Here is a 7,776-nt window from a genome sequence, read left to right as displayed (position 1 = left end):
CTGAACTTGTGTGAATTTCACTCTGGGTCAAAACTCAGATGAGCAATGTTCTGCCTGTAAAACATTGGTTTGATGTGTAAGTAACTAATCCACACCAGGATTATTTATAATAAAAGAATTTTTTTTTAAATTGTGGATTTACTACTTTTCCTTGATTATTAAAGGACTACAACACCCAAACTAGTCATTACCTTTGCTTTAATTTTTCCTTTTTTTATTATAGCGAAAGTAGTCTTCAGGAAAAGTTCTCCAGGCTTCTTGAAGGACATTCAATTCAATTCAATTCAAGTCAATTCAATTCAATTCAATTTTATTTATATTGCACCAAATCACAACAACAGTCGCCTCACAGAGCTTTATATTGTACAGTAGATCGTACAATAATAGATACAGAGAAAAACCCAACAATCAACAATATGACCCCCTATGAGCAAGCACTTTGGCAACAGTGGGAAGGAAAAACTCCCTTTTAACAGGAAGAAACCTCCGGCAGAACCAGGCTCAGGGAGGGGCGGTCATCTGCTGCGACCGGTTGGGGTGAGAAGGAAGACAGGATAAAGACATGCATTCAAAGCTCTTCTTTGGATGTTGGCTGCCTTTCCTTCCCTTCTCTGTCAAGATGATCCCACTATTCACTAATGTTGAGGTCCAGGGTTTGGGGAGGCCAATACACAACTGATAGCATTCCATAATGTGTTTTTCTATTTGAAGATGGTGGTGTTGTAAATGCTATTGTATAATTACGTTAGCACAATGGTGATAGGAAGTAGGGGTGGGTTTTAATAATCGATTCATCGATTAAAATCGATTCTGGATTGGATAACGTGACATTGATTCATTAAAATCCTGAATCGATTTTTTTATATAAATGTATTTTGCCCAAAATTCCAGAATCTCAGGTGAAACGTCACAAAATTTTGACGACCACCAAACATTTAAAACAGTAAATGAGAGCAGGTACACGGCTTCTGCACAAAGACGTAAACACAAAGCGCGACCCGCAGATCAGAATCAGTGAGATGTGGCCTTTCTCACCCGACCGCACGGACACGGTCGGGGCTGAAAGCTGACAGCTCGCTGATTCTGATGTTTCGGCGGGTCCGCGCTTTGTGTTTACGTCTTTTTTGCACTGATTCTAAAGCTGTTAGTTTGATCTCTCTCCAAACAATATTGACCAAACCAGCAGCAGCAACCCTGTTCGAACATAAGAGTGTCCATAAGTGCACGTGGCACCAGGACGCTCTAGGCCGTAGAGTGATGTAGGACACATGTAGCTTTGGAAGATGGGTGCAACATTGACTGTCCAGCTCAGCTCAAAATTCAGTGTTTAGACATTTTCCTAGCTCTCCCATCTTCTTCTTCTTCATCCTCCTCCTCCCTTGGTCTCCTCCTCGAACCGCCTGGTACTGGGTTGGGGGGCAATAGCACAGGAGCATCCTGGCCATTGTCTCCATCGTCATCTGTGTCACTATCAGGAACACTTTCAGTGTCGCTCTCAGATCCCTCATCTTCCCACCACCTGATTTCATCAATAATTGGATCTTCTTCTGCTACATTATTGTACACGGGTTGTTCTATTTCTAGAGGTGGATTTCTTTCTGTGTAATCTCCTGCTCCCATCTCTGCTCTATTAATGACCAATGGTCGTTCTATCTGTTGGGGTGGATTTCTTTCTATGTTATCTCCTACTCCCATCTCTGCTCCATTAATGACCAAGGGTTGTTCTATTTGTTGGGGTAGATTTCTTTCAATGCCATCGCCTACTCCCATCTCTGCTCTAAAATTTTCCCAGGGTCCTGCTATTTCCTGGGGAGGATTTATTTCGATGCCTCCTGCCGGAACATCAACTGCCTCCTCTTGTTGTGGCAGTTGATTATCAACTAAACCACGCAACTGATTGATTTCAATCCAGGGGAACATCCTGTCAACTGCTCTAAGATTTCCCTGTTGCAGCAGTGCCAAAAGCAGCTCATTGACTGCTAGTCCTACACCAACATGGTTTTGTTCACCATCGTCATGGTTTTGTGAGCCGTCTCCTCTATCCATTTTTTGAAAACAGTCTGATTTAATAGACTGGAGGAAACTGGTCGGTACAGCTGTCAAACTTTAGCTGATTGGTACAGAACTTTTAAAATGTCCTTGAAAAAGAGTTTAAATCTCTTTAGGAAACTGTTTAAAAACACGAAGCAAATGTGAACTAATCGCAACTGATTGCTGTGAGGAACACTGCGAACTAACGGCTATTTAAGGATTTTCAGATCAAAGTCAAGATTTTGATTGGTTGTGCTTTGAGCTGACTTTTGTGACGTCATCGAATTTGGTTCATTGTGATGACGGTCAACGTTCTGCTGATGAAAAAATGTCGCCGGTGACTGAAACTTTTACAGGAGAAGCATTTCCCACAAAGCCTTGAATGAATTATAGTGACAGAAAGGGGCCACAAGATGACGCCATTTTTCACGTAGTAATTCGCGCCTCAGAGACGTCGTTATTTTTCAAAAAGAAAAAAGAAAAAGAAAGAAAGAAAGAAACAGCAACAACTACTAAACAGAATTTTTACACGTTCATTGCACATTTGTAGGAATGTTTAAATATTTACTTTTTATTAATTACTTTTCATTTTATCTTTATTTTTAAAATCACTGTGCACTGGCAGACCGGGGAGGTGGTCCCCATCTTTAAGAAGGGGGACCGGAGGGTGTGTTCCAACTAAAGGGGGATCACACTCCTCAGCCTCCCTGGGAAAGTCTATGCCAGGGTGCTGGAAAGGAGAGTTCGTCCGCTAGTAGAAACCCTGAAGACCAAACCGCTGTTGACTTAGCATGATCTGTTCTCGTACCTTGTCTGTAAAGTCAGCGCATACACGGCGCACCAGTTTCGCCGTTATAAATCTCTGGAGGCGCACATCCAATTCACCAAGGACTGGGTGCAATTGTGAGTACGCCGTCATTCAAACCAAGTGAAGTCAGCTTGAGTACTACGAGTAAAATGCGTTTGATTTCCCTCCGAACATTCAGATTAGTGCAGCATAAATTCATTCGTGAGGGGAAATTACAGTGAGAACATGTGGAAGCTCTGTTAGATGGATGCCATAGTGAGTTCAGTGCACTGATGTGACATTGTCCTGAAGGATTTAGTTATTCTCTATGGTTAATGAAATTACACTAATTAATTCATATTTATTATAAATAATCCTAATTACACATCTTGCTTCCGTGTTTGTGTGCTGTGTCACTAAATACATTTTAGTGACACATTTTATTTTAGTTTTATACATTGATTAATGACCTGCAGAATCGCCTGCAGGTCCCTCTGTTGTCAGCATGAAGCTGTAAACATTCATTCTTTGAATCTCCACTGGAGAAAATCTACATGTATACAGAGGGAATGCAATCCACGCTTCCCGACACATGTTTCTACTGTATATCCTGACCATTTACTATTTACTTCCCACCCATATCTGGTGTATCTGGAATAAAATATTCTCATCTACTTCATATTTCATTATATTTTTATTCTACTAAGTTTCTTCTCAGAATATGATCATATAAAAAAATTACTGAACATAAAATGATTTGTTTATTATAGTAAATGAATCTATTATAGTAGAATATAGTAAATGATAGTAAATTAAACTAATCTATAGATGCAGAAAAACTAGATCCTCAGTTACTGAAAAGGTTATCTAAGAAATCTAAGGTACTGGAGAAAGAGATTTCAGTTTCATTTTACTTAATGTATTTTATGAGTATCATTATTATGCTTTAACAGAGAAAGCACATTTAAAAGCACTAAAACTGAGCAACTCTGTCGCAAACGTTGAGCAATACACTCTCTGGATCATCTCGAAACCTGGGTTTGAATTAAAAGATCCCTGGGTAAGCTAATGGCTACCTTTACTGCAGACAGAGATAACACTTGCGTCCGTGTTGTCTATGTTTTTTGTGGCGTTCCTCAGGGCTCGGTTCGCTTTTATTTTCAGTGATATGCTGCTACTCAGCCAGTTCTTTTACCGTATGGGCGTGCTGCCCCTAGTTAAAATATTATACTCATATTTCTAGGAATACAGGACTATTGCAGTTCTTAAAGCATAGACAGACAAAATGAGAGCATTTTGCTTATTTTTTTAAGGGGGATGGACGTTAAAATAGATATTTAGCCATAACACTACAATATATTCCCCACAAATCAAAGTCCAACATTTTCTTTATTTAGTTTTAATCAGGAAACAAAAAACAGGAGTAAAAATAATAATCTATTGCTCCTAAAACAGTAACAGTTATAATATTCATCTAGCATTGCATATAGTATTTTTACAACTGCAAGCACTGCTGGAAATGTTGCCTCACACACTCAGTTAGGTATGCTTATGTCCACATCACTATCCAGCAACATTTGTCACCAACAAATGGACACAGCTGGAATGAAGACAGAAACAGCTGCTAACATTTTTCCATCCTTTTTTCCTAGAATTCTATGATTTCTTCCAAAATCATGCTCACATTCCCACTGCTACCTGTTTTTGTAATTACAGTGGGGCCAGTGAGAGCCAGAGATTTTCCTTGTTTGAGGTGACCAAATACTTATTTTCCACCCTGATTTACGAATAAATTCTTTACAAATCCTACCATGTGGATTCATGGATTTTTTTTTTCACATTCTGTCTCTCACAGTTGAAGTGTACCTCTGGTGCAAATTACTGACCTCTGTCATCATTTTAGGTGGGGGAACTTGCACAATCGGTGGCTGACTAAATACTTTTTTGCCCCACTGTATATGCTTTGTTCAATTGTCACCATGTAATGTATTATGATAAAGTCAGGCACAGGCTGTTTGCAGAAGTGGTTAAAGGATAGGTTAACAAATCGTTAGAAGTACCGAACAAAGTGATGGTAATTTATATGAGAATACTTTTACAGATATATGCTGATTAATGATTAATTGATTATCTGCCATTACTACCTCCTGCCATGCAGATGAAAAACAAAACACTTTCTGTGTGATAACTGAAAGTGTTTTGTAATAACTGTCTTTTTTTGTACCTGATTTTCACTTACAGCACAGAGGCATATCTGACTGGAAGAACGCTGTGTACAGTGGTTGTGTGACTGGAGGAGCTATTGGCTTTTGCGGTATGTAACTTACTTTATTAACTTACATTACAGCAAATTTATGCATTTTGTCCACGTGTTTATTTTTCTGTTTTGCAGCTGGTCTGAAGGCTGGTGTTTATTCTCTGCTGCAATTAAACATGACTTGCAGTGAAGCTCTATGGAGTGGCTCGATGGACAAAAACATAAATATTACACATGTGGCCCAGAGAAAGAAGACTCGCGTTGTGAGTTTGCTAACCCTGATGTTTCCCTGCACATCAAGGATTGCTGTTAAAGCAGAATTGAAGTGTACTGTTCAAACACAGGGATTTTAAGTGGCACCATAGTGGGTTAAAACAAACAAACAAACATAAAAAAAAGACATGTCGGTTTTTCCTGTGACTTTCATATTGTGGACAGTTAGAGCAAGGAATGCCAATTTCTCATGGTGAATCTTCAAAGACAGAGCAGAGTGGGTCTGCTTCAGTGGCGCACTGATCAGGTAATGAAAGCTGAACTTGTGTGAATTTCACTCTGGGTCAAAACTCAGATGAGCAATGTTCTGCCTGTAAAACATTGGTTTGATGTGTAAGTAACTAATCCACACCAGGATTATTTATAATAAAAGAATTTTTTTTTAAATTGTGGATTTACTACTTTTCCTTGATTATTAAAGGACTACAACACCCAAACTAGTCATTACCTTTGCTTTAATTTTTCCTTTTTTTTATTATAGCGAAAGTAGTCTTCAGGAAAAGTTCTCCAGGCTTCTTGAAGGACATTCAATTCAATTCAATTCAATTCAATTCAATTCAATTCAATTCAATTCAATTTTATTTATATTGCACCAAATCACAACAACAGTCGCCTCACAGAGCTTTATATTGTACAGTAGATCGTACAATAATAGATACAGAGAAAAACCCAACAATCAACAATATGACCCCCTATGAGCAAGCACTTTGGCAACAGTGGGAAGGAAAAACTCCCTTTTAACAGGAAGAAACCTCCGGCAGAACCAGGCTCAGGGAGGGGCGGTCATCTGCTGCGACCGGTTGGGGTGAGAAGGAAGACAGGATAAAGACATGCATTCAAAGCTCTTCTTTGGATGTTGGCTGCCTTTCCTTCCCTTCTCTGTCAAGATGATCCCACTATTCACTAATGTTGAGGTCCAGGGTTTGGGGAGGCCAATACACAACTGATAGCATTCCATAATGTGTTTTTCTATTTGAAGATGGTGGTGTTGTAAATGCTATTGTATAATTACGTTAGCACAATGGTGATAGGAAGTAGGGGTGGGTTTTAATAATCGATTCATCGATTAAAATCGATTCTGGATTGGATAACGTGACATTGATTCATTAAAATCCTGAATCGATTTTTTTATATAAATGTATTTTGCCCAAAATTCCAGAATCTCAGGTGAAACGTCACAAAATTTTGACGACCACCAAACATTTAAAACAGTAAATGAGAGCAGGTACACGGCTTCTGCACAAAGACGTAAACACAAAGCGCGACCCGCAGATCAGAATCAGTGAGATGTGGCCTTTCTCACCCGACCGCACGGACACGGTCGGGGCTGAAAGCTGACAGCTCGCTGATTCTGATGTTTCGGCGGGTCCGCGCTTTGTGTTTACGTCTTTTTTGCACTGATTCTAAAGCTGTTAGTTTGATCTCTCTCCAAACAATATTGACCAAACCAGCAGCAGCAACCCTGTTCGAACATAAGAGTGTCCATAAGTGCACGTGGCACCAGGACGCTCTAGGCCGTAGAGTGATGTAGGACACATGTAGCTTTGGAAGATGGGTGCAACATTGACTGTCCAGCTCAGCTCAAAATTCAGTGTTTAGACATTTTCCTAGCTCTCCCATCTTCTTCTTCTTCATCCTCCTCCTCCCTTGGTCTCCTCCTCGAACCGCCTGGTACTGGGTTGGGGGGCAATAGCACAGGAGCATCCTGGCCATTGTCTCCATCGTCATCTGTGTCACTATCAGGAACACTTTCAGTGTCGCTCTCAGATCCCTCATCTTCCCACCACCTGATTTCATCAATAATTGGATCTTCTTCTGCTACATTATTGTACACGGGTTGTTCTATTTCTAGAGGTGGATTTCTTTCTGTGTAATCTCCTGCTCCCATCTCTGCTCTATTAATGACCAATGGTCGTTCTATCTGTTGGGGTGGATTTCTTTCTATGTTATCTCCTACTCCCATCTCTGCTCCATTAATGACCAAGGGTCCTGCTATTTCCTGGGGTGGATTTCTTTCAATGCCATCGCCTACTCCCATCTCTGCTCTAAAATTTTCCCAGGGTCCTGCTATTTCCTGGGGAGGATTTATTTCGATGCCTCCTACCGGAACATCAACTGCCTCCTCTTGTTGTGGCAGTTGATTATCAACTAAACCACGCAACTGATTGATTTCAATCCAGGGGAACATCCTGTCAACTGCTCTAAGATTTCCCTGTTGCAGCAGTGCCAAAAGCAGCTCATTGACTGCTAGTCCTACACCAACATGGTTTTGTTCACCATCGTCATGGTTTTGTGAGCCGTCTCCTCTATCCATTTTTTGAAAACAGTCTGCTTTAATAGACTGGAGGAAACTGGTCGGTACAGCTGTCAAACTTTAGCTGATTGGTACAGAACTTTTAAAATATCCTTGAAAAAGAGTTTAAATCTC

Source organism: Diplotaxodon limnothrissa, linkage group LG10 (genome assembly GCF_057381915.1).
Source record: "Diplotaxodon limnothrissa isolate DT_005_m linkage group LG10, D_limnothrissa_male_GT1.1, whole genome shotgun sequence".
Lineage (NCBI taxonomy): Eukaryota > Metazoa > Chordata > Actinopteri > Cichliformes > Cichlidae > Diplotaxodon > Diplotaxodon limnothrissa.
Note: the sequence above shows the minus strand (reverse complement) of the source record.